Raw genomic sequence first — 9,702 nt, 5'->3', positions numbered from 1 at the left:
TAAAAAGTAAAAAGCAAAGTAAATAGCAAAACAATATAAAAGTGATGGAGATTGATATGATGAGAATAGACCCGAGGGCCATAGGTTTCACTAGTGGCTTCTCTCGAGAGCATAAGTTTTCTACGGTGGGTGAACAAATTACTGTTGAGCAATTGACGGAATTGAGCATAGTTATGAGAATATCTAGGCATGATCATGTATATAGGCATCACGTCCGTGACAAGTAGACCGAAATGATTCTGCATCTACTACTATTACTCCACTCATCGACCGCTATCCAGCATGCATCTAGAGTATTAAGTTAAAAACAGAGTAACACTTTAAGCAAGATGACATGATGTAGAGAGATAAATTCATGCAATATGAAATAAACCCCATCTTGTTATCCTCGATGGCAACGATACAATACGTGTCTTGCTGCCCCTTCTGTCACTGGGAAAGAACACCGCAAGATCGAACCCAAAGCTAAGCACTTCTCCCATGGCAAGAACTACCAATCTAGTTGGCCAAACCAAACGAAACTCGAAGAGACTTGCAAAGATAACCAATCATACATAAAAGAATTCAGAGAAGATTCAAATATTGTTCATAGATAGACTTGATCATAAACCCACAATTCATCGGTCTCAACAAACACACCGCAAAAGAAGAAGATTACATCGAATAGATCTCCACAAGAGAGGGGGAGAACATTGTATTGAGATCCAAAAAGAGAGAAGAAGCCATCTAGCTACTAACTATGGACCCGAAGGTCTGAGGTAAACTACTCACACTTCATCGGAGAGGCTAGGATGATGTAGAAGCCCTCCGTGATGACGGCCCTCTTCCGGCGGAGCTCCGGAACAGGCCCCAAGATGGGATCTCGTGGATACAGAAAGTTGCGGTGGTGGAATTAGGTTTTTGGCTCCTATTCTGATCGTTTGGGGGTACGTGTGTATATATAGGAGGAAGAAGTGAGGAGCAACGAGGGGCCCACGAGGCAGGGGGCGCACCCTAGGGGGGGCACCCTCCACCCTCGCGACCGCCTCTTTTGTTCCTGGGAGCAGGGTCCAAGTCTCCTGGATCACATTCGGTGAGAAAATCACGTTCCCAAAGATTTTATTCCGTTTGGACTCCGTCTGATATTCTGTTTCTTCGAAACACTGAAATAGGCAAAAAAACAGCAATTCTGGGCTGGGCTCCGGTTAATAGATTAGTCCAAAAATAATATAAAAGTGGAAAATAAAGCCCAATATAGTCCAAAACAGTAGATAATATAGCATGGAGCAATCAAAAATTATAGATACGTTGGAGACGTATCATGGCCCTCTTGTGGAGCAAGACTCTTAAAGTAGCCTTTGTTGGGCATGTCAAGAACGTTCTCTATGTGATTAAATTTTCGGAGCGACCCACTAAGACCACGACATGCCTAATGGATAAAGTTGACGTGGGATGGCTTTGGCATCGCCGTTTAGCCCATGTCAATATGAGATCTTTGCAAAGTCTTCTCAAGGGGACCATGTCTGTGGACTAACAAATGTTAGTTTTGCCAAAGACCATGCTTGCAGTGCTTGTATCGAAGGAAAGCTACATGAGAAGGCTCACCCTCCCACGACTATCGTTTACTCGAAGAGGCCTTTGGAACTCCTTCACTTCGATCTCTTTGGGCCTCCATCCTTTGATAGTCTTGGGAGTAGAAAGTATTGCTTGGTGATTGTGGATGATTATTCAAGATACACTTGGGTATACTTCTTCAAGAGGAAGAGTGAGACCCAACAAACCGCCATTAACTTTGCAAATTAAGCTCAACGCCAACACAATGTAAAGATTTTGACGATAAGTGACAACGGCACCGAGTTCAAGAACTACACCTTGGATGAGTTTCTTAGTCATGAGGGGATCAAGCATCAATATTCCGCACCTTACACCCCTCAATAAAATGGTGTAGCGGATAGGAAGAACCGGACGTTGACGGATGCGGCAAGGACCATGATGGCGGAGTTCAAGTATCCTTACAACTTTTGGGACGAAGCCATCAACACGGCATGTCATGCATCCAATCGGCTCTATCTCCGCAAAGGCTTTAACAAAAATCCATATGAGATACTGACCGGTAACAACCCAACCTCAAGTACTTTCGGGTGTTCGGGTGTAAGTGTTTCATTCTCAAGAAAGGTGTTCGTTTGTCTAAATTTGAGGCTAGAGCTTATGATGGCATATTTTTTTGGTTATGCTACAAACTCTCATTCTTACCGTGTCCTCAATAAGTCCACGGGACTTATTGAGGAGACGTGTAACGTGGAGTTTGATGAGAATAACATCTCCCATGTGGACCAAAGTGGTACATTGTGATGTAGGTGATGAAATTCCTCCCCAAGCCATAAGAAGAATGGGTGTTGGTTTTATCCTACCTGTTGAGGAACCCCTTATGGCTGAAGGAGAAGGACAATGTTCCACTCAAGTGGAACTGTCGGTGTCAAAACCGGCGGATCTCGGGTAGGGGGTCCCGAACTGTGCGTCTAAGGCGGATGGTAATAGGAGGCAGGGGACACGATGTTTACCCAGGTTCGGGCCCTCTTGATGGAGGTAATACCCTACGTCCTGCTTGATTGTTCTTGATGATATGAGTATTACAAGAGTCGATCTACCACGAGATCAGAGAGGCTAAACCCTAAAAGCTAGCCTATGGTATGATTGCATCTTGTCCTACGGACTAAAACCCTCCGGTTTATATAGGCACCGGAGGGTCTAGGGTTACACAAGGTCAGTTACAAAGGAGGAGATATACATATCCGTATTGCCTAGCTTGCCTTCCACGCCAAGTAGAGTCCCATCCGGACACGGGATGAAGTCTTCAATCTCGTATCTTCATAGTCCAACAATCCGGGCAAAGGATATAGTCCGGCTGTCCAGAGACCCCCTAATCCAGGACTCCCTCAGTAGCCCCTGAAGTAGGCTTCAATGACGATGAGTCCGGCGCGCGGTATTGTCTTCGGCATTGCAAGGCGGGTTCCTCCTCCGAATACACCATGGAAGAGTTTGAATATGAGGATAGTGTTCGACCCTGCAAAATAAGTTCCACATACCACCGTAGAGAGAATAATATTTCCACAAATCTAATTTGCTGACACGTTTTGACAGCATCACATCACACCATGGACCGGTTATTATTCGAACCGCTTTTCTCAACCAGCTCCGCACATATTGCGAGGCAGTTTTCTTGATACGTCTTGTCAAAGCAGAGATCGTGTTCCCCTTATCACGAGATTCTCATCAATACGGGCGTGGGTAACCCAACCGCGCCATCAATTACGGCGCCTGGGGAATAAGCGGTTTTTGCCAGCCAAGTGGGGAGACTCATCGCCTCCTCCGCCCTTATAAAGGGACAAAGATTTACTTTTTTCACCCACGCCTCCTTCCTCCTCGCTTACCCATTCCCGCACACTCGAGCTCTAGCGCCCAAGCTCGCGTTCTTCTTCTTGAACCACTCCAATCATGTCCGGAGCAGGAGGCAAGTGGATGGTCTCCTCCATCACGGAGGAGAACATCAAAAAGTTACGGGAAGCCGGATACTTGGCCGCGGATATCGTGCACTGGCTGCCAAATGCGGGGCAGATCGTCCCCACGCCCGAACCCCATGAGAGGGTAGTTTTTCTTACCCATTTCGTCCGCGGACTAGGATTTCCTCTCCACCCATTTGTCCACGGGCTCATGTTCTACTACGGGCTGGATTTTCATGATCTGGGCGTTTATTGTCGTGTGTGAGGCCTTCCTCCGCATCAGGCCCCACTTCGGCCTATGACTGAAACCTTGAATGTAAAACCGAAGGTGGTGGGTGGCCAGCAAGCAGAGTGCGGAGGCGCCATGGTGGGCAAGATGCCTAATGTCACCTGGCTCGAGGGCACCTACGTGGATGCCATAAAGGGGTGGCAATCGGGGTGGTTCTACATCACCGAGCCGCGCGACTCCAAATGGGTGGCGGCCCCCAAATTTCGATCCGCAATGCCCACGCGGCTCACCTCTTGGAAAAAGAAGGGTCTGTCCTGGGGTTCCGTGGTAGAGCTGACCGGACTCCAGACCTGCATCCAGAACATGACGAACAAGGAAATCAAGCTCGTGAACGTGGTCCAGGTTATGCTCTTCCGCCGGATCCTTCCATGCCAACGACGGGCATTTGTTTTGTGGGAGTTCGACTCGGCCAAGCACCAGACGCTGCACAGCTCTACGACACGATGCACGAGCACGTCTGGAGGGTGTTGTTCAAGGGCGCCGAGATGCCTCCCTCCCTTATCGAGGACCACAGACTCAGCGCAAAGCATCGCGCCCATCCGGTAGGCTTTTATATCTCTCAGGGTATTTATTCGCCCTGGTTTAGTTATGTGCTGGATCTAAGCTTTCATGTTATTAACATGACTGGATAGAGACAGCGGAGCAGCTTGATTGCCCAGCCCCCCTGCCCGAAGATCCTGCAGACGCTCTTCTAACGAAGATGCTAACTCCGGCACCTTATGAGGTGCCGGAAAAGAAGGCCAAGAAGAAGGCCACGGGGACCCGAAAGGGTCTCCGACGCAAGGTTACATCGGGCTCATCGTCCGATGACTCCGACGCGCACTCCTCCCACGGAAACGAGGAGGAGGAGAAAAGCTCTCCCCTCCAGCCAAGGGAGACAAGAAAAGGAAGGCTGACCCATCCGGGGAGGCCGAAGGGTCCAAGAAGGGAAAGACCCTCCCTCCGGACTGTGCCACGACGGCCGCCGACAGCGGCGACGGGTGGCTACCCAGAGACAAGCCCCTGGCGAAGTCGTAAGTGACCGGACACCATAGTGCTTCATGGTATGTTTTATTGTACTACCTTTCCTCATGCCGAACATGATTATGCAGTCCGTCTCGAGCTCATCTCGACGTACCCTCATCGAGCGCTCTTTGGACTCGTCGGATATGAACAACGGTTCTCCTTCAACGGCTTCCACCCCTCGCCGTACGGACAACGCCGAGGTGTTGTCTCAAAAGGCACCGAGCCAAGGGGAGGTGATCATGGGAGCGCCTCACGGCGACCTCCTGGACCCTGGGTACCAAGGGAGCGAGGCTCCTACGGGTTTCGAGTTCAGGCCCCAGCCGGACACTGCGCCAGAACCTTCGATGGTTCCGGACTCCGGCAGGCGGTCCCCCATTAAGGGGGGCCAACCATCCGTGCCGGTGTCCTCTGTCCAACCAGAGGCACCGGACACCTTGCTGTAAGCGCTTCGCAGCGCTTCCATCGCAGAAGAGTACCGCACTATCATGAGTGCAGTGGTCAAGAAGGTTCAGTCCGCCAAAAACGGACTGACCGAAACTTGTGCCAGCCTCCTAACAGGCTTTGAGGTAAGCATTCAAAATATAAGAAAATATTACCGCACAGATAGTAGCCCCTGATGCTCTGTTCGGCGTTCGTGAAGAAAAGCCGAATAGAGGATCAAATGATAACTCAGGAGTCTAATTAGAGTATGTCTATGTGTATGTGCATGCTTCACTATTGTCCGCTGCCGCACGTACTGTGGAGGTTTCTGCGCTGAAGCAGGCCCTGAAGCGGTATGAGGACGAGCTCAGCCTCACCAAGGGGCAGCTCGAAGAGAGCAAAGCTAAGATATACCCCCGTCTATATAGTTAAAAAGAAGTTCGGGTGTAAAGTAATAGGATATTCATGAATTTGTCAGGGGCCACGACCGAGGTGGAGACCCTGAGGAAGGCGGTGTCCGAGGCCGAAGACAAAGCGGCTAAAGAACGCCTGGAACGGGAGAAACAAGAAGCCCGAGTAGGCGAGGTGCAGCAAGAGCTCGAGGCTCTCGCCAAAAAGCACGAGTCCTTGGAGCTTGACTCCAAGATGCGAGAGTCCGAGCTTGCGCAGGCGCTTGAAAGCGTCCGGAGCGCCAAGGCCGAAGCCCACAAGGCCCTCCAGGAGATTGACGCGGCGAAGAAGATAGCAGCGGGTAAGGCATTCAATATGCAAAGCAAGCATGTGAAGGAGACTTTCCTTTTTCTTACCCGAGTTCGGAGCTCTCTAGGAGCGTTTGCAGATCTTCCCCGCAATGTACTGGATGCCGCGGAGTTTTACCGGGCTGAGGAAGGGAGCTCAGCGGAGAAGTTGTTCTGGTCTCAGTATACTGGGACCGAACACCCCGTGTCCTTGAGCGACCAGCTAAAGCAGTTGGTCGAACTTCACAAGGCAGCCGAAAAGGCCATGAGGGGCCTTATAGTCCGGATGTGGCCTGGCGAGCCCCTGTCCGGCAGCTACTTCGGTTTGGTGAGGCGGCTTGTGGAAGCCTGCCCACGGCTTGAAGTCATCAAGCGGTCCGTCTGCATCAAAGGTGCACGCAAGGCTTTTGCCCGAGCGAAGGTGCACTGGCAAAGCTGGATGCCGTGAAGCTGGTGAAGGAGGGGCCGCCGGAGGGCAAGGAGCATCGCTGTCCCGAGAATTACTGTGAGAGTGTCCTGAAGGGTTCCCGCTTAGTGGCAGATGAGTGTGCCAAGGATGTAATTTTCGAATGAACATGCCCATGTGATCCTGTAATATGAAACGAGTTCTTTTGCGCCATGCGACGCTTTCTTAATTTAAAATATTACCTTCTGTGTGGCCGTTTTTATAAAATCTGAGAGTTGGCCAGTCGTCGGCTTCTACCCCCATGTAACTAGTACTGGGGTGTTCGGGGTAAATCTGAACACTCTTTACCCCAATTTTGGGTCCTTCAAGGGAGGTGTTCATCAACGAACCAGGCAATCAGACTATAATGCTTTATCACTCTCACTTAGCCATAGAAGTCTATAATTTTAAATTTTTGGCGAAGCCCCTGGTATTCGGAGGGCCGAATTTGGGGCGCTATACACGCCTAAGCTGGACAAGGCCGACTCCTAGCCCGAAGCGGAAAAAGTCTTTAAGGACTTGAGACCTCTCGAACAACGACCAGTCTCTCGCCTTATCATGATAGTCAGTTTTTGGCTTTCTCTACTAAGGTGCTCATCCGGAAGAACCGGGACACAATCGGAGTAGTTCTCCCACCGCTACCTTAGCCGATATAGCGGAACGTAAGGTACCAAAGCATGGGAGCCGGGTGACCCAACATTTGACCAAAGACATGATTCGGAGCCGATGCATATAATGCTATAAGTTCGGGGTGCCACACTATCGAAAGTGTTCGGACTTCCTGCACCGTATTGTGGGGTAAACGAGAGCCCCTGGCGTACTGACCGTACCCGAACGTGCGGGTGCGGATTGTCGTAAATGGACGTATAAGAGAAAAGAGAAAAACTTAAATAATGCAATGACAGATTAATGATATGCATTGTTATTTGAATAATACGTCGAAGCGTACTGGTACAAGTAGTGCAATAAGCATAAAGTAGGACAATTCGAAATGTCCTATCCCAGGGCAAGCTATGCATAAATAGTGAAAATGGGTATATCAAGTATTACTAGAGACCACCTGGCGGTTCCCGTGTTCATCCTAGCTTCTTGCCGCCTTGGTTGTTGCTTCCGGAATATGTCCGACAATCGTACTGCCGGAAAGGGCTTCCAAAGAGTTAGGCCCTGAAAGAGGAAAGGAATGTCACAGGTGTACAACCCCTAGTGTGGTTAAGCCACAATGCATGACGTGTCCTGATTGTGCCGCCGCCTATGTTCATGGTATTTTCAATGCGTAGTTATGTACGTGCGGCGCGGTTTTCGTCGCTTCACTGGGACTGGGACTGGGGCCGGATTGCTAGGCGAGCTCTGATCATGCCAGGCGATCCTTTTGCATCTTGTTTCGGACTCACTTGAAGGTGTCCGGGGGCTGTGACACTGAATGAGTGGTCTGCCTGAACAGGTTGCTTTGTGCCTCTGCTGCAAGGGCCGTAGTGTGCTCTTCCATACAAAGCGAGCGTTCTGTGTTTCCATTTACTGTTATAACCCTGCGAGGTCCTCGCATCTTGATCTTGAGGTATGCGTAATGTGGCACTGCATTGAATTTTGCAAATGTTGTCCGTTCGAGCAGTGCATGGTAGCCACTGCGAAATGGGACGATGTCGAAGATTAACTCTTCACTTCAGAAGTTATCCGATGATCTGAAGACCACTTCCAATGTGATTGAGCCTATGCAATGGGCCTCTACACCTGGGATGACACCTTTAAAGGTGGTTTTTCTGGGTTTGATTCTCGAGGGATCATACCCATTTTTTGCACTATATCCTGATAAAGCAGGTTCAGGCTGCTGCCGCCATCCATAAGGACTCGAGTGAGGTGAAATCCGTCAATGATGGGGTCTAGGACCAGTGCGGCGGATCCACCATGATGGATGCTAGTGGGGTGGTCCCTGTGATCGAAGGTGATCGGACAGGCAGACCATGGGTTGAACTTTGGGGCGACGGGCTCCATCGCGTAGACGTCCCTTAGTGCACGCTTCCGCTCCCTCTTGGGAATGTGGGTTGCGTATATCATGTTCATCGTATTCACTTGTGGGGGAAACCCCTTCTGTCCTCCTGTGTTCGGCGGCCGGGGCTCCTTCTCGTCATCACTGTGCGGCCCCTTGTCATTATTCTCGGCATTTAACTTACCGGCCTGCTTGAACACCCAGCATTCTCTGTTGGTGTGATTGGCTGGCTTGTCGGGGGTGCCGTGGATTTGACACGAGCGATCCAGTATGCGACCCAGACTGGATGGAGCCGGAGTGTTTCTTTTAAATGGCTTTTTCTGCTGACCAGATCTAGAGCCTTTGAATCTAGCATTAACTGCCGTATCTTCGGTGTTATCGCCGTTATTGCGGCGCTTTGGTCTATTACGACGCTGCCTACCGTTAGCATCTTTGGTATCCGAGGTATCCGGATTCCTTGATGTGTTGTTGCTGCGAGCCAGCCAGCTGTCCTCGCCCATGCAAAAGCGGGTCATGAGTGTCGTGGGGGCTGCCAAAGATTTCGGCTTCTCCTGGCCGAGGTGGCGGGCGAGCCACTCGTCGCGGATGTTATGCTTGAATGTTCGCTAGGGCCTCTGCATCCGAGCAGTCTACAATTTGATTTTTCTTAGTCAGGAACCGTATCCAAAATTGTTTGGCCGATTCCCCTGGCTGCTAGGTTATGTGGCTCAAGTCATCAACATCCGGCAGCCGCACATAAGTGCCCTGGAAGTTGTCAATAAATGCATCTTCCAGATCCTCCCAACTGCCAACAGAATCTGCGGGCAAGCTATTCAGCCAATGCCGAGCTAGTCCTTTGAGTTTTAGTGGGAGGTACTTGATGGCATGTAGATCATCACCGCGAGCCATGTGGATGTGAAGGAGGAAATCTTCAATCCATACAGCGGGATCTGTTGTGCCATCGTATGATTCGATATTTACGGGTTTGAAACCCTCCGGGAATTCATGATTCATAACTTCATCAGTGAAGCATAGGGGGTGTGCGGCACCTCTGTGCCGGGCTATATCCCGACGTAGTTCGTATGAGTCTTGTCTGCTATATTCGGCCCGGCCGGATTTACTCTTGGTGTATCCGACGCGACGATCATCGTCCCATGTGGGCGCACGTGCCCGTGTCCCATATATTGACCTTGCAATTTTTGCCTTACTGTCGAAGATATCTCGTAGGTCCTCTGTGTTGCCCCGGGCCTTGGTATTTTTGACTGAGTGGCGACGGGGTGCGGTCTGATCTTTAGGGTGAAATGCCTCCTTGGCTCGGCCGCGTAGTGGCTGGTCAGCCGCATCGTACACTGGTGAATGAGGTT

This window comes from Triticum dicoccoides, chromosome 7A (genome assembly GCF_002162155.2).
Source record: "Triticum dicoccoides isolate Atlit2015 ecotype Zavitan chromosome 7A, WEW_v2.0, whole genome shotgun sequence".
Lineage (NCBI taxonomy): Eukaryota > Viridiplantae > Streptophyta > Magnoliopsida > Poales > Poaceae > Triticum > Triticum dicoccoides.
This window is presented reverse-complemented; position numbering follows the sequence as displayed.